We start from the raw sequence: 19,094 nt of genomic DNA, 5'->3' as shown, positions 1-19,094 counted from the left end.
TTTTTCTGTTCACCTTTTTTCAGCTGACTGACTTGCTGTTATCACTTCTTTTAGGTGACCACAGGCCCATATCCCTTGAGAAAGCGGCAGCAAACCGACCATAAGCCGGGATGTAGCGGGTCACATATAAGTGTCATTCTATAGAGTTTGCCAATTGCCAGCAACTCTTGTTCATTTTTATGAAAAAGAGTGAAAATTGCAACAACAAAAAGCAAAAAATATGAAATGATAATGATAATGTCAAAATGTTTAAAAAAAAGAAGAGGCAGGAGGGGTTTTTTGGTCAATGATTATGGTAGTTACCAACTGGATCTTTTTGTTTGACCTGATGTGAATACACAGGGTGTATAGATCCGGTAACATCTGAGACCTTTTTCTCCTTTTCAACATTTTGTGGTGAAAGTCTGGGTCCACTTTTTTGTTGTATTTTACATTTAACTTAAAACAGTGTAACTGCACCCAGTTGTCCACTGCCAAAAAAAAGAGGGTAACAGAGAATACCACAGCAGTCCTAGAGGATGAGACTGGAAGCTGAAGGATTATATCATCCACAGAAATATCAAAACTTGCCCCTAGGTCTGAGACCACAACCAAAAGTGCACATCACGCAACTGAACAGACCTGGAAAGAGTGGAGAACCCTGAAGGATAGCACCAGGCATCAAACAGGAGAGTAACAAAGAAGAGGATCCTCTCGTAGATGGTGTCCAGGAAACATTCTTTATTTACCAACAGTCTTCAAAAATAAAATAGGGGATGGGGACCCTATTTTAATGTAAACCCCCTGGTGGCAGAGCAAGGTATTACAATGATGGTACCAAATATGTCACAGTGTTTCCCCAAAATGACTCAACACGAACCAGGGAGTTTAACAATAAAAAGAAAATATTTTTTTTTATTAGTGAATTATATTTAAATGCTAATGAAAATTTATCAACTTGCAAATTTAACATATGTATTCCAATTACAGGTTAGAAACACAAATCAGTTTAATCTCTAGAAACATTGAGAGCATCCTCAGATAAGTATAAATATTAGTTACATAAATCATTTAAGTACATTCAATTCCACAAAACTCTTCAAAGTCTCCCCTCTCCTGTCCCTCAGACCCCTGGAGACCCCCAAGGATCCCAACATGTAAGTTTTCCTCTACTCATTTTTTTCTTCTTTTAGTTATCTCTCACTTATTGTTCAGGCTTCCTTTACTATTTTCTCTTACGTGCACTTTTTAAAATAGTTTCAGTCACTTAGCTGCTCTCTTTGTTTTCTCTTTCTAGCTCTCTTGAACGGTGGGCACCTTTTCTTGTAGGTGATGATCTCCAGCATCAACTTTCTTCCAGACTTTCCCTAGTAACATGTTCTCAGTAATAGAGCTCTCTCCCAACTGCCAGCCTGAGCTGTTTGTCACTCTCCTGAGAGTTCCATCAGCATGCGGAACACTCAGCACATGCACACAGACCACTCAGTTTCACTGCACTGCTCACTGTCTCCACACCAGAACCAGAATGAGCCAGGTAATCTTTTAACATTTAACCCATAGGGTTACATTAAGATTGTTGGTAAATAAAGAATCTTTTCTGGACACCATCTGCAAGAGGATCGTCTTCTTTGTTTCTCTACTGTTTGATGCCCGGTGCTTTCCCTCAGTGGAGGTCTTTTCTTCTGTTTTTGTTTGACCCCTGAAGGTGTTTGACCCCTGAAGGATCATAAGTACATAAGTACATAAGTAGTGCCATACTGGGAAAGACCAAAGGTCCATCTAGCCCAGCATCCTGTCACCGACAGTGGCCAATCCAGGTCAAGGGCACCTGGCCCGCTCCCCAAACGTAAAAACATTCCAGACAAGTTATACCTAAAAATGCGGAATTTTTCCAAGTCCATTTAATAGCGGTCTATGGACTTGTCCTTTAGGAATCTATCTAACCCCTTTTTAAACTCCGTCAAGCTAACCGCCCGTACCACGTTCTCCGGCAACGAATTCCAGAGTCTAATTACACGTTGGGTGAAGAAAAATTTTCTCCGATTCGTTTTAAATTTACCACACTGTAGCTTCAACTCATGCCCTCTAGTCCTAGTATTTTTGGATAGCGTGAACAGTCGCTTCACATCCACCCGATCCATTCCACTCATTATTTTATACACTTCTATCATATCTCCCCTCAGCCGTCTCTTCTCCAAGCTAAAAAGCCCTAGCCTTCTCAGCCTCTCTTCATAGGAAAGTCGTCCCATCCCCACTATCATTTTCGTCGCCCTTCGCTGTACCTTTTCCAATTCTACTATATCTTTTTTGAGATACGGAGACCAGTACTGAACACAATACTCCAGGTGCGGTCGCACCATGGAGCGATACAATGGCATTATAACATCCGCACACCTGGACTCCATACCCTTCCTAATAACACCCAACATTCTATTCGCTTTCCTAGCCGCAGCAGCACACTGAGCAGAAGGTTTCAGCGTATCATCGACGACGACACCCAGATCCCTTTCTTGATCCGTAACTCCTAACGCGGAACCTTGCAAGACGTAGCTATAATTCGGGTTCCTCTTACCCACATGCATCACTTTGCACTTGTCAACATTGAACTTCATCTGCCACTTGCACGCCCAATCTCCCAGTCTCGCAAGGTCCTCCTGTAATCGTTCACATTCCTCCTGCGACTTGACGACCCTGAATAATTTTGTGTCATCGGCGAATTTAATTACCTCACTAGTTATTCCCATCTCTAGGTCATTTATAAATACATTAAAAAGCAACGGACCCAGCACAGACCCCTGCGGGACCCCACTAACTACCCTCCTCCACTGAGAATACTGGCCACGCAATCCTACTCTCTGCTTCCTATCTTTCAACCAGTTCTTAATCCATAATAATACCCTACCTCCGATTCCATGACTCTGCAATTTCTTCAGGAGTCTTTCGTGCGGCACTTTGTCAAACGCCTTCTGAAAATCCAGATATACAATATCAACCGGCTCCCCATTGTCCACATGTTTGCTTACCCCCTCAAAAAAAATGCATTAGATTGGTGAGGCAAGACTTCCCTTCATTAAATCCGTGCTGACTTTGTCTCATCAGTCCATGTTTTTGTATATGCTCTGCAATTTATTCTTAATAATAGCCTCCACCATCTTGCCCGGCACCGACGTCAGACTCACCGGTCTATAATTTCCCGGATCTCCTCTGGAACCCTTCTTAAAAATCGGAGTAACATTGGCTACCCTCCAGTCTTCCGGTACTACACTCGATTTTAGGGACAGATTGCATATTTCTAACAGTAGCTCCGCAAGTTCATTTTTTAGTTCTATTAATACTCTGGGATGAATACCATCAGGTCCCGGTGATTTACTACTCTTCAGCTTGCTGAACTGACCCATTACATCCTCCAAGGTTACAGAGAATTCGTTTAGTTTCTCCGACTCCCCCGCTTCAAATATTCTTTCCGGCACCGGTGTCCCCCCCAAATCCTCCTCGGTGAAGACCGAAGCAAAGAATTCATTTAATTTCTCCGCTATAAGTCATGCTCCAAGGAGCTGAAATCTCACCTGACATCCTTATCATATAATTTTGACAAGTTAAAATACCCACAAACCCAGTTAAGAACCTTTCCAGATATTCCTATTTGGTTCTAGTCTATAGAAAAAACAGTCATGGTCCATTAAGTCAAGCTGTATCATAAATACTCGTTATCCAGAAGAGAGAAACTCATGAATTTCAGCCAACAAAGACCCTCTCTGTACTGAAAACTCTAAGAAAACCTATCAGAAAGAAGATCATGCATTTCTAAACAGGCCAATAATTGTTCCGCAACCCAGTGCTATTTTCTCAGATAGTGGGATATTAGCAATAGTTCTATAGTTTGACGCTTGACTTATATCCTGAGATGGGTTTTTTTAAATGGGTGTGAGTAGAATGTCCCCCACCATAGTAGGAAATTGGTCCAACCCAAACAGTCCTAGACACCTAAATCCTTTTGCTGGGTGGTAACTCCTAATGAGGAGCCTTGCATCATATAGCTATAGTTTCGGTTGCTCTTCCCTACGTGCATCATTTCGCACTTTCTCACCTTAAATTTTCATCTGCAGCATGGATGCCCAATCTCATAGGGTCCTCTTGCAATTTCTCACAATTCTCTTATTATTTAATAAATTTGACTTACTTTGGGTTCCTTTTGCTAAGCTGTGCAAAAATGTGGCCTTAGCGCGCCCTTATGTGGGTTATTCCTGCATGCTAAGGCCATTTTTAGTGCAGGAGCACCAGTGGCGTAGCTACTTGGGGCCACGGGGGCCTGGGCCCCCTCAAATTTCCTCTGGGCCCCTGGGTTTGCTGGCGGGGTCCCCAACCCCCGCCCGCTGAAGCCTTGGCCAGCGCTGGTCTCCGGCGCTGCCGCATTGCCTGCCCTGCTCTGTCTTCCCCTCACGTCCTCCAGCCAAATTATTTGCTGCAGCAGTAGGTGGGGAGCGGCAGGACGGCAGCGGGATGGCAGACCAAAATGTGCCCCCCACCTCGAGCTCTGGCCCCCTCCCACCGCAAGGTCTGGGTACGCCCCTGAGGAGCACTTAGTAACACCTATTTTGTAGGCAGGTAAGGACTTACGTGCTAATCGTGCGCTAATCAGTTAGCATATGGTAATACAGGCATGCTAACTGATTAGCGCAGAAACACCCACTCTCTGCCCCTAGACAGGTCCCCTTTGCGGAAAATTATTTTTTAGCATGTGGTTTCCACGTGCACATTGCAAAATGACTGTGGAATACCACAGCATGTCCTGCAGTAAATCCTTTTTAGCTGTAGTAAGCACTCACTAATGCATACTGCAGCTTAGTAAAAGGAGCCCATTGTGTCATCTGCAAATCTGATCACTTCACTCACTCATTATTCCCTCACAGGGCTGCTGGGGGGGATGCGAGGGGGGGGGGGGAGGGAAGCTTCCTAATACCTGCCTGCCTACTTCTGGGTCTGTCTCTTCTGCTCCTGCTGCATACTACCCAGGACCAGGATGATTACATCAATGCAATATTCAGGTTCCCAACTCCTGACACACAGGAGCGGGCGAGGACAGCAACAGTCACTGAAGCAGAAAGGTAAGGGGGCAGGCAAGTGGTGGTCTGAGTGTGGGGGGTAGCCCAAGTTGGGGGAGGGCAGTGTGGCAGTGTGGCAGTTGCCTGAGTGGGGGGGGGGGGGGGGGGGAGGGGAGGGGAGCAGCAGCAGCAGCCCAGGTGGGGGGGGGGGGGGGGTGGTCTGGTCCTACCCTAAACCTGGCTGGGTCTCTCAGCAGACCTGATTCTGCTTCTAGATCTTTTATAAATATGTTAAAAGGGAAGGGAGGGAGGGATGCAGAAGGTTTAATCAATTTTGGAGCTTCTTATGTGATGTTGATTATGTTAAAGAATATTATTTTAGCATGAGATTTTGCTGTATTCATTGGTTTGATGGATATTTTCTTTCCATTACTGTATTTTTTTTTAATGTGGTTGTTGGCATGATTAATAAAATTTGAATAAAAATTAAGAATTAAAAAAAAGCAGTAGTCCCAGAACAGACCCCTGGGGAACTCCACTATATACCCTTCTCCACTGAAAATATTGACCATTTAACTATACTTTGAGACATATTTCAAAGCACTTAGACTGAAAAAGTTGCATAGAGGGGCAAAACAGAAAAACGTCTATTTTTTTTCTACAAGATGTTTTGTGCTCAAAATGTTTATATTTATACTCCATTTTTGAAAAAAAAAAAAATACATCCAAGTGAAAAACATAGAAAATCAAGCCATTGGGATGTAGGAGGGGTTAGAATTTTTAGCTGACTGGTCCCCCACACATCCCGGGGGAGCAATAGGGCACCTTAAGGGGCACTGCAGTGGACTTCATATAAATGCTCACCGGTAAACAAATCATTGTTGCTGCCTTATTTTGTCTGCTGAGCCTTCCAAAACCCCACTGCACCAGTGGTGTGCTGGAGGGGGCTCTAACGGGCTTGCGAGAGCCATTTCTTAAGTTTTTAAAACTTTTGGGTGCTGGTTACTATACTAGGCACAAAAAGGGGCATGAGAAAAGCAACTGCTGGAGGCATGTGAAAGATACCTTCAAGGAGTATCCCTGAACCAGGGGCGTAGCCACGGGGGGGCCTGGACGGGCCCAGGCCCACCCATTTTCCCTCCAGGCCCGCCCATCCAGAACCTTTGCGCGCTGTCGCTGCTCTTTTGTCCCGCGGAGGCAGCGTTTCCTTCCTGCCCTGTCTTCTCCCCAGGCTCCGCTGCATCGTCCCTGCAAGTGGAATCCTTTTCGGCCGTCGCGCTGCGCTGCCATACACACAGGCAGCTTCGCTCCTCCCTGCCGCGTCCATTCTGGCCCTCTATGATGCACTTCCTGTTTAGGGCCGGATGAACGCGGTGGGGGAGAGCGAAGCTGCCTGTGTGTATGGCAGCGCAGCGCAACGGCCAAAAAGGATTCCACCAGTGGCGTAGCCAGACTGCCAATTTTAATAAATTGGCCTGAACCTAAAGTGGGTGGGCACAAACTTTTCTCTCTACCCCCCTTCCCCAGCAAAATTTAGTCACACTAATCAGATGCATTTGTTACACAGGGGTAAAGTGCTGCTTTTCAGTGCATCAGGTTTCAGAAAATAATTTAATAGCCTAACACCCTTTTCAATGAGCTTTCAGAGGCCAAAACCTCCTGCCTCAGGTCAATATAATGCTGTTATGGTATCCTCTCCTGACCTAAGGAAGGAAGTATTGGTCTCTGAAACTTTATTAACACAGGTACCATATTACTTTATCCTAAATTAAAAATAACATTATTTTCTTTACCTTTGTTGTATGGCCATTTACTTTTTCTCATTGTGTTGCTCCCAGTCTCTAGATTCTGCTTTCCTTCGTCTTTCTCTTGCCAGGGTTTCCTGTCCATTCATCACCTATGGCTTTTCATCTTTTCCTCACCCTTGTTCTCCACATGCCCCTTCCTCTTATTCTCCAGTCTTACTACTACTACTACTACTACTTAACATTTCTAGAGCGCTACTAGGGTTACACAGCGCTGTACAAATTAACAAATAAGGACAGTACCTGCTCAGAAGAGCTTACAATCTTCCCTACTCTGTCCTCTCCCTCTTTCCATCCAGCAGCTCCCCTCTTTCTATCCCCATCCTTCCAGTGTCTCCCCTCTTTCTTTTGCATCCAGCGTCTCCTTTTTCTCCCTACCCTTCCATCCAGTGTCTTCCCTTTTTCTCTCCTCATCCTTCCACCCATCTACCCTCTCTCCTGATCCTTCCAACTAGTGTCTCTATCTCCCCTCTCCTTATATCCAGTGTCTCTCTATCTCTCTACCCTTTTCTGTTCAGTCTCCCCTCTCTCTCCACACCCTTCCAGTCTCTCCCCTTTCTCTCTGCATCCTTTCATCCATCCCCCATCTTTCTCTCCCTATCCTCCCATTTCCAGCAGCTCTCTCCCTCCAGTCCCTTCTTCCTCTCCCTCCCATGTCCAGTAGCTCTCTCCCTTCGTCCTCTCCCTCCCATGTCCCAGCAGCTCTCTCCCTTCCCTCCAGTCCCTTCTTCCTCTCCCTCCCATGTCCCAGTAGCTCTCTCCCTTCCCTTCATTCCCTTCTTCCTCTCCCTCCCATGTCCCAGCAGCTCTCTCCCTTCCCTCCAGTCCCTTATTCCTCTCCCTCCCATGTCCAGTAGCTCTCTCCCTTCCTTCTCCCCCTCCCATGTCCCAGCAGCTCTCTCCCTTCCCGCCAATCTCTTCTTCCTCTCCCTCCCATGTCCCAGCAGCTCTCTCCCTTCCCTCCAGTCCCTTCTACCTCTCCCTCCCATGTCCAGTAGCTCTCTCCCTTCCCTCCAGTCCCTTCTTCCTCTCCCTCCCATGTCCAGTAGCTCTCTCCATTCCCTCCAGTTCCTTCTTCCTCTCCCTCCCATGTCCCAGCAGCTCTCACCCTTCCCTCCAGTCCCTTCTTCCTCACCCTCCCATGTCCAGTAGCTCTCTCCCTTCCTCCTCTCCCTCCCATGTCCCAGCAGCTCTCTCCCTTCCCTCCAGTCCCTTCCTCCTCTCCCTCCCATGTCCCAGCAGCTCTCTCCCTTCCCTCCAGTCCCTTCATCCTCTCCCTCTCATGCCCCAGCAGCTCTCTCCCTTCCCTCCAGTCCCTTCTTCCTCTCCCTCCCATGTCCCAGCAGCTGTCTCCCTTCCCTCCAGTCCCTGCTTCCTCTCCCTCCCATGTCCCAGTAGCTCTCTCCATTCCCTCCAGTCCCTTCTACCTCTCCCTCCCATGTCCAGTAGCTCTCTCCCTTCCTCCTCTCCCTCCCATGTCCCAGCAGCTCTCTCCCTTCCCTCCAGTCCCTTCCTCCTCTCTCTCTCATGCCCCAGCAGCTCTCTCCCTTCCCTCAAGTCCCTTCCATCTCTCTCCCTCCCATGTCCCAGCAGCTCAGCCATTTTCCCTCCAGGCCCGCCCATCCACAACCTTTGCGCGCTGTCGCTGCCCTTTTGTCCCGCGGAGGCAGCGATCAGCGTTTCCTTCCTGCCCTGTCTTCTCCCCAGGCTCCGCAATGAAGCCGCAATTCAAGTGTTGTCGGATGCTGACCTGCATAGCTGAGAGAGGGTCAGGAGACAAGATGCCTCCTTTTCCAAGCCTTCATTCGGGACTTATACCATAGATGCAACAAACGGTCTGCAAGTCAGCATGAGACACGCCTTGTGCAGACTCAACAGCATAAAGATATCAGCATACGTAAAGATATCCACGTGAGAAAGGGCACTGCTGGAGGCATTTGGAAGATACCTTCCACGGAGTATCCCCGAACATGCTCTCTCCAAAAGACATCACTCGAGGTGACACCCGCAAACCAGTCTCCGCTATCGTGTGAAAGCATGGGTGGTCCATAGCGTGGCCAGTGCCAAAGTTGGCTTCGGTGGGAGGAAAATGGACTAGAAGCGAAAATGGCTCCTTGAATGAAAACTGCAATGGAAAGGAAAGTCCTGCTCAATCTGTCCCCGAAGGGCCCCATACCCTGACCCTTTGCTCTCGGAATCGCAGAGAAAGCCACATTTAAAGCTTTAGGGGTATTTTGCTGGCCAGACAGTATCCTCTTCACTCCTCCATTATTTTGAATGGTGTCTGCTTTGTGTTCCTTCAGTGGTTGCCCCCTGCAGCACAGGCCACAGATGGTGCTTGTTGGAGCCCCTCCCTTCCCCCCTTGTCAGCAACTCTAGGGATTCTAGAGGCCTTGGAGGAAGAGGCGGAGGGCAAGTGGTCATGACGGTCTCCTGGTGTAAAGGCCTCAGCGGTCATACAATGCAGGTTTAATCAGATCAGAAGACCCACTGTGCTGTCCTAAAGAAACTCATCAGAAGAAAAGTGACCCCCTCCCCCTGAAAGCCTTGGGATCATAGAGCAAAGAGAAACCTCAGACCACTTATCTCCCCGTTGGGGAATCGAACCCCAGTCTCCTGCGTGACAGGCAGGGATACTCACCTCTATACTAACGAGGAGTTGGGGACTTGCACACCTGGAGTAATTGACACCTCTCTGGATTCTGAGCGCAGACTCAGAAGGACAACATGGGAGACCCAATCCCCCCTCCCCCCCCACAAAATGAAAAATAAACACCTAGCCTGAGGGGCAGCAGATGCCTTCTCTGAGGATTGAACTCAGGACCTTCAGATTATGAGACTGACGTGCTGCCTACTGCACTAAGAAGGCTCTACAGCAAGTGCTTTTCATAGAGTCCTTAACAGCTGTCTGTAGCATGAGAGCAGGTGTTGGTGGCAAGGAAGAAGAGCAGATTGCTTCATTGCTGTTAAATGAAGCCGCAATTCAAGTGTTGTCGGATGCTGACCTGCATAGCTGAGAGAGGGTCAGGAGACAAGATGCCTCCTTTTCCAAGCCTTCATTCGGGACTTATACCATAGATGCAACAAACGGTCTGCAAGTCAGCATGAGACACGCCTTGTGCAGACTCAACAGCATAAAGATATCAGCATACGTAAAGATATCCACGTGAGAAAGGGCACTGCTGGAGGCATTTGGAAGATACCTTCCAAGGAGTATCCCCGAACATGCTCTCTCCAAAAGACATCACTCGAGGTGACACCCGCAAACCAGTCTCCGCTATTGTGTGAAAGCATGGGTGGTCCATAGCGTGGCCAGTGCCAAAGTTGGCTTCGGTGGGAGGAAAATGGACTAGAAGCGAAAATGGCTCCTTCAATGAAAACTGCAATGGAAAGGAAAGTCCTGCTCAATCTGTCCCCGAAGGGCCCCATACCCTGACCCTTTGCTCTCGGAATCGCAGAGAAAGCCACATTTAAAGCTTTAGGGGTATTTTGCTGGCCAGACAGTATCCTCTTCACTCCTCCATTATTTTGAATGGTGTCTGCTTTGTGTTCCTTCAGTGGTTGCCCCCTGCAGCACAGGCCACAGATGGTGCTTGTTGGAGCCCCTCCCTTCCCCCCTTGTCAGCAACTCTAGGGATTCTAGAGGCCTTGGAGGAAGAGGCAGAGGGCAAGTGGTCATGACGGTCTCCTGGTGTAAAGGCCTCAGCGGTCATACAATGCAGGTTTAATCAGATCAGAAGACCCACTGTGCTGTCCTAAAGAAACTCATCAGAAGAAAAGTGACCCCCTCCCCCTGAAAGCCTTGGGATCATAGAGCAAAGAGAAACCTCAGACCACTTATCTCCCCGTTGGGGAATCAAACCCCAGTCTCCTGCGTGACAGGCAGGGATACTCACCACTATACTAACGAGGAGTTGGGGACTTGCACACCTGGAGTAATTGACACCTCTCTGGATTCTGAGCGCAGACTCAGAAGGACAACATGGGAGACCCAATCCCCCCTCCCCCCCACAAAATGAAAAATAAACACCTAGCCTGAGGGGCAGCAGATGCCTTCTCTGAGGATTGAACTCAGGACCTTCAGATTATGAGACTGACGTGCTGCCTACTGCACTAAGAAGGCTCTACAGCAAGTGCTTTTCATAGAGTCCTTAACAGCTGTCTGTAGCATGAGAGCAGGTGTTGGTGGCAAGGAAGAAGAGCAGATTGCTTCATTGCTGTTAAATGAAGCCGCAATTCAAGTGTTGTCGGATGCTGACCTGCATAGCTGAGAGAGGGTCAGGAGACAAGATGCCTCCTTTTCCAAGCCTTCATTCGGGACTTATACCATAGATGCAACAAACGGTCTGCAAGTCAGCATGAGACACGCCTTGTGCAGACTCAACAGCATAAAGATATCAGCATACGTAAAGATATCCACGTGAGAAAGGGCACTGCTGGAGGCATTTGGAAGATACCTTCCAAGGAGTATCCCCGAACATGCTCTCTCCAAAGACATCACTCGAGGTGACACCCGCAAACCAGTCTCCGCTATCGTGTGAAAGCATGGGTGGTCCATAGCGTGGCCAGTGCCAAAGTTGGCTTCGGTGGGAGGAAAATGGACTAGAAGCGAAAATGGCTCCTTCAATGAAAACTGCAATGGAAAGGAAAGTCCTGCTCAATCTGTCCCCGAAGGGCCCCATACCCTGACCCTTTGCTCTCGGAATCGCAGAGAAAGCCACATTTAAAGCTTTAGGGGTATTTTGCTGGCCAGACAGTATCCTCTTCACTCCTCCATTATTTTGAATGGTGTCTGCTTTGTGTTCCTTCAGTGGTTGTCCCCTGCAGCACAGGCCACAGATGGTGCTTGTTGGAGCCCCTCCCTTCCCCCCTTGTCAGCAACTCTAGGGATTCTAGAGGCCTTGGAGGAAGAGGCGGAGGGCAAGTGGTCATGACGGTCTCCTGGTGTAAAGGCCTCAGCGGTCATACAATGCAGGTTTAATCAGATCAGAAGACCCACTGTGCTGTCCTAAAGAAACTCATCAGAAGAAAAGTGACCCCCTCCCCCTGAAAGCCTTGGGATCATAGAGCAAAGAGAAACCTCAGACCACTTATCTCCCCGTTGGGGAATCGAACCCCAGTCTCCTGTGTGACAGGCAGGGATACTCACCACTATACTAACGAGGAGTTGGGGACTTGCACACCTGGAGTAATTGACACCTCTCTGGATTCTGAGCGCAGACTCAGAAGGACAACATGGGAGACCCAATCCCCCCTCCCCCCACAAAATGAAAAATAAACACCTAGCCTGAGGGGCAGCAGATGCCTTCTCTGAGGATTGAACTCAGGACCTTCAGATTATGAGACTGACGTGCTGCCTACTGCACTAAGAAGGCTCTAGAGCAAGTGCTTTTCATAGAGTCCTTAACAGCTGTCTGTAGCATGAGAGCAGGTGTTGGTGGCAAGGAAGAAGAGCAGATTGCTTCATTGCTGTTAAATGAAGCCGCAATTCAAGTGTTGTCGGATGCTGACCTGCATAGCTGAGAGAGGGTCAGGAGACAAGATGCCTCCTTTTCCAAGCCTTCATTCGGGACTTATACCATAGATGCAACAAACGGTCTGCAAGTCAGCATGAGACACGTCTTGTGCAGACTCAACAGCATAAAGATATCAGCATACGTAAAGATATCCACGTGAGAAAGGGCACTGCTGGAGGCATTTGGAAGATACCTTCCAAGGAGTATCCCCGAACATGCTCTCTCCAAAAGACATCACTCGAGGTGACACCCGCAAACCAGTCTCCGCTATCGTGTGAAAGCATGGGTGGTCCATAGCGTGGCCAGTGCCAAAGTTGGCTTCGGTGGGAGGAAAATGGACTAGAAGCGAAAATGGCTCCTTCAATGAAAACTGCAATGGAAAGGAAAGTCCTGCTCAATCTGTCCCCGAAGGGCCCCATACCCTGACCCTTTGCTCTCGGAATCGCAGAGAAAGCCACATTTAAAGCTTTAGGGGTATTTTGCTGGCCAGACAGTATCCTCTTCACTCCTCCATTATTTTGAATGGTGTCTGCTTTGTGTTCCTTCAGTGGTTGCCCCCTGCAGCACAGGCCACAGATGGTGCTTGTTGGAGCCCCTCCCTTCCCCCCTTGTCAGCAACTCTAGGGATTCTAGAGGCCTTGGAGGAAGAGGCGGAGGGCAAGTGGTCATGACGGTCTCCTGGTGTAAAGGCCTCAGCGATCATACAATGCAGGTTTAATCAGATCAGAAGACCCACTGTGCTGTCCTAAAGAAACTCATCAGAAGAAAAGTGACCCCCTCCCCCTGAAAGCCTTGGGATCATAGAGCAAAGAGAAACCTCAGACCACTTATCTCCCCGTTGGGGAATCGAACCCCAGTCTCCTGCGTGACAGGCAGGGATACTCACCACTATACTAACGAGGAGTTGGGGACTTGCACACCTGGAGTAATTGACACCTCTCTGGATTCTGAGCGCAGACTCAGAAGGACAACATGGGAGACCCAATCCCCCCTCCCCCCCACAAAATGAAAAATAAACACCTAGCCTAAGGGGCAGCAGATGCCTTCTCTGAGGATTGAACTCAGGACCTTCAGATTATGAGACTGACGTGCTGCCTACTGCACTAAGAAGGCTCTACAGCAAGTGCTTTTCATAGAGTCCTTAACAGCTGTCTGTAGCATGAGAGCAGGTGTTGGTGGCAAGGAAGAAGAGCAGATTGCTTCATTGCTGTTAAATGAAGCCGCAATTCAAGTGTTGTCGGATGCTGACCTGCATAGCTGAGAGAGGGTCAGGAGACAAGATGCCTCCTTTTCCAAGCCTTCATTCGGGACTTATACCATAGATGCAACAAACGGTCTGCAAGTCAGCATGAGACACGCCTTGTGCAGACTCAACAGCATAAAGATATCAGCATACGTAAAGATATCCACGTGAGAAAGGGCACTGCTGGAGGCATTTGGAAGATACCTTCCAAGGAGTATCCCCGAACATGCTCTCTCCAAAAGACATCACTCGAGGTGACACCCGCAAACCAGTCTCCGCTATCGTGTGAAAGCATGGGTGGTCCATAGCGTGGCCAGTGCCAAAGTTGGCTTCGGTGGGAGGAAAATGGACTAGAAGCGAAAATGGCTCCTTCAATGAAAACTGCAATGGAAAGGAAAGTCCTGCTCAATCTGTCCCCGAAGGGCCCCATACCCTGACCCTTTGCTCTCGGAATCGCAGAGAAAGCCACATTTAAAGCTTTAGGGGTATTTTGCTGGCCAGACAGTATCCTCTTCACTCCTCCATTATTTTGAATGGTGTCTGCTTTGTGTTCCTTCAGTGGTTGCCCCCTGCAGCACAGGCCACAGATGGTGCTTGTTGGAGCCCCTCCCTTCCCCCCTTGTCAGCAACTCTAGGGATTCTAGAGGCCTTGGAGGAAGAGGCGGAGGGCAAGTGGTCATGACGGTCTCCTGGTGTAAAGGCCTCAGCGGTCATACAATGCAGGTTTAATCAGATCAGAAGACCCACTGTGCTGTCCTAAAGAAACTCATCAGAAGAAAAGTGACCCCCTCCCCCTGAAAGCCTTGGGATCATAGAGCAAAGAGAAACCTCAGACCACTTATCTCCCCGTTGGGGAATCGAACCCCAGTCTCCTGCGTGACAGGCAGGGATACTCACCACTATACTAACGAGGAGTTGGGGACTTGCACACCTGGAGTAATTGACACCTCTCTGGATTCTGAGCGCAGACTCAGAAGGACAACATGGGAGACCCAATCCCCCCTCCCCCCCACAAAATGAAAAATAAACACCTAGCCTGAGGGGCAGCAGATGCCTTCTCTGAGGATTGAACTCAGGACCTTCAGATTATGAGACTGACATGCTGCCTACTGCACTAAGAAGGCTCTACAGCAAGTGCTTTTCATAGAGTCCTTAACAGCTGTCTGTAGCATGAGAGCAGGTGTTGGTGGCAAGGAAGAAGAGCAGATTGCTTCATTGCTGTTAAATGAAGCCGCAATTCAAGTGTTGTCGGATGCTGACCTGCATAGCTGAGAGAGGGTCAGGAGACAAGATGCCTCCTTTTCCAAGCCTTCATTCGGGACTTATACCATAGATGCAACAAACGGTCTGCAAGTCAGCATGAGACACGCCTTGTGCAGACTCAACAGCATAAAGATATCAGCATACGTAAAGATATCCACGTGAGAAAGGGCACTGCTGGAGGCATTTGGAAGATACCTTCCAAGGAGTATCCCCGAACATGCTCTCTCCAAAAGACATCACTCGAGGTGACACCCGCAAACCAGTCTCCGCTATCGTGTGAAAGCATGGGTGGTCCATAGCGTGGCCAGTGCCAAAGTTGGCTTCGGTGGGAGGAAAATGGACTAGAAGCGAAAATGGCTCCTTCAATGAAAACTGCAATGGAAAGGAAAGTCCTGCTCAATCTGTCCCCGAAGGGCCCCATACCCTGACCCTTTGCTCTCGGAATCGCAGAGAAAGCCACATTTAAAGCTTTAGGGGTATTTTGCTGGCCAGACAGTATCCTCTTCACTCCTCCATTATTTTGAATGGTGTCTGCTTTGTGTTCCTTCAGTGGTTGCCCCCTGCAGCACAGGCCACAGATGGTGCTTGTTGGAGCCCCTCCCTTCCCCCCTTGTCAGCAACTCTAGGGATTCTAGAGGCCTTGGAGGAAGAGGCGGAGGGCAAGTGGTCATGACGGTCTCCTGGTGTAAAGGCCTCAGCGGTCATACAATGCAGGTTTAATCAGATCAGAAGACCCACTGTGCTGTCCTAAAGAAACTCATCAGAAGAAAAGTGACCCCCTCCCCCTGAAAGCCTTGGGATCATAGAGCAAAGAGAAACCTCAGACCACTTATCTCCCCGTTGGGGAATCGAACCCCAGTCTCCTGCGTGACAGGCAGGGATACTCACCACTATACTAATGAGGAGTTGGGGACTTGCACACCTGGAGTAATTGACACCTCTCTGGATTCTGAGCGCAGACTCAGAAGGACAACATGGGAGACCCAATCCCCCCTCCCCCCCACAAAATGAAAAATAAACACCTATCCTGAGGGGCAGCAGATGCCTTCTCTGAGGATTGAACTCAGGACCTTCAGATTATGAGACTGACGTGCTGCCTACTGCACTAAGAAGGCTCTACAGCAAGTGCTTTTCATAGAGTCCTTAACAGCTGTCTGTAGCATGAGAGCAGGTGTTGGTGGCAAGGAAGAAGAGCAGATTGCTTCATTGCTGTTAAATGAAGCCGCAATTCAAGTGTTGTCGGATGCTGACCTGCATAGCTGAGAGAGGGTCAGGAGACAAGATGCCTCCTTTTCCAAGCCTTCATTCGGGACTTATACCATAGATGCAACAAACGGTCTGCAAGTCAGCATGAGACACGCCTTGTGCAGACTCAACAGCATAAAGATATCAGCATACGTAAAGATATCCACGTGAGAAAGGGCACTGCTGGAGGCATTTGGAAGATACCTTCAAGGAGTATCCCCGAACATGCTCTCTCCAAAAGACATCACTCGAGGTGACACCCGCAAACCAGTCTCCGCTATCGTGTGAAAGCATGGGTGGTCCATAGCGTGGCCAGTGCCAAAGTTGGCTTCGGTGGGAGGAAAATGGACTAGAAGCGAAAATGGCTTCTTCAATGAAAACTGCAATGGAAAGGAAAGTCCTGCTCAATCTGTCCCCGAAGGGCCCCATACCCTGACCCTTTGCTCTCGGAATCGCACAGAAAGCCACATTTAAAGCTTTAGGGGTATTTTGCTGGCCAGACAGTATCCTCTTCACTCCTCCATTATTTTGAATGGTGTCTGCTTTGTGTTCCTTCAGTGGTTGCCCCCTGCAGCACAGGCCACAGATGGTGCTTGTTGGAGCCCCTCCCTTCCCCCCTTGTCAGCAACTCTAGGGATTCTAGAGGCCTTGGAGGAAGAGGCGGAGGGCAAGTGGTCATGACGGTCTCCTGGTGTAAAGGCCTCAGCGATCATACAATGCAGGTTTAATCAGATCAGAAGACCCACTGTGCTGTCCTAAAGAAACTCATCAGAAGAAAAGTGACCCCCTCCCCCTGAAAGCCTTGGGATCATAGAGCAAAGAGAAACCTCAGACCACTTATCTCCCCGTTGGGGAATCAAACCCCAGTCTCCTGCGTGACAGGCAGGGATACTCACCACTATACTAATGAGGAGTTGGGGACTTGCACACCTGGAGTAATTGACACCTCTCTGGATTCTGAGCGCAGACTCAGAAGGACAACATGGGAGACCCAATCCCCCCTCCCCCCCACAAAATGAAAAATAAACACCTAGCCTGAGGGGCAGCAGATGCCTTCTCTGAGGATTGAACTCAGGACCTTCAGATTATGAGACTGACGTGCTGCCTACTGCACTAAGAAGGCTCTACAGCAAGTGCTTTTCATAGAGTCCTTAACAGCTGTCTGTAGCATGAGAGCAGGTGTTGGTGGCAAGGAAGAAGAGCAGATTGCTTCATTGCTGTTAAATGAAGCCGCAATTCAAGTGTTGTCGGATGCTGACCTGCATAGCTGAGAGAGGGTCAGGAGACAAGATGCCTCCTTTTCCAAGCCTTCATTCGGGACTTATACCATAGATGCAACAAACGGTCTGCAAGTCAGCATGAGACACGCCTTGTGCAGACTCAACAGCATAAAGATATCAGCATACGTAAAGATATCCACGTGAGAAAGGGCACTGCTGGAGGCATTTGGAAGATACCTTCCAAGGAGTATCCCCTGAACATGCTCTCTCCAAAAGACATCACTCGAGGTGACACCCGCAAACCAGTCTCCGCTATCGTGTGAAAGCATGGGTGGTCCATAGCGTGGCCAGTGCCAAAGTTGGCTTCGGTGGGAGGAAAATGGACTAGAAGCGAAAATGGCTCCTTGAATGAAAACTGCAATGGAAAGGAAAGTCCTGCTCAATCTGTCCCCGAAGGGCCCCATACCCTGACCCTTTGCTCTCGGAATCGCAGAGAAAGCCACATTTAAAGCTTTAGGGGTATTTTGCTGGCCAGACAGTATCCTCTTCACTCCTCCATTATTTTGAATGGTGTCTGCTTTGTGTTCCTTCAGTGGTTGCCCCCTGCAGCACAGGCCACAGATGGTGCTTGTTGGAGCCCCTCCCTTCCCCCCTTGTCAGCAACTCTAGGGATTCTAGAGGCCTTGGAGGAAGAGGCGGAGGGCAAGTGGTCATGACGGTCTCCTGGTGTAAAGGCCTCAGCGATCATACAATGCAGGTTTAATCAGATCAGAAGACCCACTGTGCTGTCCTAAAGAAACTCATCAGAAGAAAAGTGACCCCCTCCCCCTGAAAGCCTTGGGATCATAGAGCAAAGAGAAACCTCAGACCACTTATCTCCCCGTTGGGGAATCGAACCCCAGTCTCCTGCGTGACAGGCAGGGATACTCACCACTATACTAACGAGGAGTTGGGGACTTGCACACCTGGAGTAATTGACACCTCTCTGGATTCTGAGCGCAGACTCAGAAGGACAACATGGGAGACCCAATCCCCCCTCCCCCCCACAAAATGAAAAATAAACACCTAGCCTGAGGGGCAGCAGATGCCTTCTCTGAGGATTGAACTCAGGACCTTCAGATTATGAGACTGACGTGCTGCCTACTGCACTAAGAAGGCTCTACAGCAAGTGCTTTTCATAGAGTCCTTAACAGCTGTCTGTAGCATGAGAGCAGGTGTTGGTGGCAAGGAAGAAGAGCAGATTGCTTCATTGCTGTTAAATGAAGCCGCAATTCAAGTGTTGTCGGATGCTGACCTGCATAGCTGAGAGAGGGTCAGGAGACAAGATGCCTCCTTTTCCAAGCCTTCATTCGGGACTTATACCATAGATGCAACAAACGGTCTGCAAGTCAGCATGAGACACGCCTTGTGCAGACTCAACAGCATAAAGATATCAGCATACGTAAAGATATCCACGTGAGAAAGGGCACTGCTGGAGGCATTTGGAAGATACCTTCCAAGGAGTATCCCCGAACATGCTCTCTCCAAAAGACATCACTCGAGGTGACACCCGCAAACCAGTCTCCGCTATCGTGTGAAAGCATGGGTGGTCCATAGCGTGGCCAGTGCCAAAGTTGGCTTCGGTGGGAGGAAAATGGACTAGAAGCGAAAATGGCTCCTTGAATGAAAACTGCAATGGAAAGGAAAGTCCTGCTCAATCTGTCCCCGAAGGGCCCCATACCCTGACCCTTTGCTCTCGGAATCGCAGAGAAAGCCACATTTAAAGCTTTAGGGGTATTTTG

General features: G+C 48.9%; 16 non-coding genes across 16 annotated transcripts; all 16 read right to left on the bottom strand.

Moving 5' to 3' along the window:
• Positions 1-9,412: 9,412 nt before the first annotated feature.
• Positions 9,413-9,484, bottom strand: TRNAD-GUC. The gene has a single exon. It is a non-coding gene; the product is annotated as a tRNA-Asp (tRNA).
• A 138-nt stretch (positions 9,485-9,622) lies between these two features.
• TRNAM-CAU lies at positions 9,623-9,695 on the bottom strand. The gene has a single exon. It is a non-coding gene; the product is annotated as a tRNA-Met (tRNA).
• Positions 9,696-10,667: 972 nt separating this feature from the next.
• TRNAD-GUC lies at positions 10,668-10,739 on the bottom strand. Its single transcript has one exon. It is a non-coding gene; the product is annotated as a tRNA-Asp (tRNA).
• Positions 10,740-10,876: 137 nt separating this feature from the next.
• TRNAM-CAU lies at positions 10,877-10,949 on the bottom strand. The gene has a single exon. It is a non-coding gene; the product is annotated as a tRNA-Met (tRNA).
• Positions 10,950-11,920: 971 nt separating this feature from the next.
• Positions 11,921-11,992, bottom strand: TRNAD-GUC. The gene has a single exon. It is a non-coding gene; the product is annotated as a tRNA-Asp (tRNA).
• Positions 11,993-12,128: 136 nt separating this feature from the next.
• TRNAM-CAU lies at positions 12,129-12,201 on the bottom strand. The gene has a single exon. It is a non-coding gene; the product is annotated as a tRNA-Met (tRNA).
• Positions 12,202-13,173: 972 nt separating this feature from the next.
• On the bottom strand, positions 13,174-13,245 carry TRNAD-GUC. Its single transcript has one exon. It is a non-coding gene; the product is annotated as a tRNA-Asp (tRNA).
• A 137-nt stretch (positions 13,246-13,382) lies between these two features.
• Positions 13,383-13,455, bottom strand: TRNAM-CAU. The gene has a single exon. It is a non-coding gene; the product is annotated as a tRNA-Met (tRNA).
• Positions 13,456-14,427: 972 nt separating this feature from the next.
• Positions 14,428-14,499, bottom strand: TRNAD-GUC. The gene has a single exon. It is a non-coding gene; the product is annotated as a tRNA-Asp (tRNA).
• Positions 14,500-14,636: 137 nt separating this feature from the next.
• TRNAM-CAU lies at positions 14,637-14,709 on the bottom strand. The gene has a single exon. It is a non-coding gene; the product is annotated as a tRNA-Met (tRNA).
• A 972-nt stretch (positions 14,710-15,681) lies between these two features.
• Positions 15,682-15,753, bottom strand: TRNAD-GUC. The gene has a single exon. It is a non-coding gene; the product is annotated as a tRNA-Asp (tRNA).
• A 137-nt stretch (positions 15,754-15,890) lies between these two features.
• On the bottom strand, positions 15,891-15,963 carry TRNAM-CAU. The gene has a single exon. It is a non-coding gene; the product is annotated as a tRNA-Met (tRNA).
• A 971-nt stretch (positions 15,964-16,934) lies between these two features.
• On the bottom strand, positions 16,935-17,006 carry TRNAD-GUC. The gene has a single exon. It is a non-coding gene; the product is annotated as a tRNA-Asp (tRNA).
• A 137-nt stretch (positions 17,007-17,143) lies between these two features.
• On the bottom strand, positions 17,144-17,216 carry TRNAM-CAU. Its single transcript has one exon. It is a non-coding gene; the product is annotated as a tRNA-Met (tRNA).
• A 973-nt stretch (positions 17,217-18,189) lies between these two features.
• On the bottom strand, positions 18,190-18,261 carry TRNAD-GUC. The gene has a single exon. It is a non-coding gene; the product is annotated as a tRNA-Asp (tRNA).
• A 137-nt stretch (positions 18,262-18,398) lies between these two features.
• Positions 18,399-18,471, bottom strand: TRNAM-CAU. Its single transcript has one exon. It is a non-coding gene; the product is annotated as a tRNA-Met (tRNA).
• Between the last annotated feature and the right edge of the window lie 623 nt (positions 18,472-19,094).

The sequence above is a fragment of the Microcaecilia unicolor genome, chromosome 2, assembly GCF_901765095.1.
Source record: "Microcaecilia unicolor chromosome 2, aMicUni1.1, whole genome shotgun sequence".
Classification (NCBI taxonomy): Eukaryota; Metazoa; Chordata; class Amphibia; order Gymnophiona; family Siphonopidae; genus Microcaecilia; species Microcaecilia unicolor.
The sequence above is the reverse complement of the archived record's forward strand: the minus strand, read 5'-3'. Positions and strand labels throughout refer to the sequence as shown.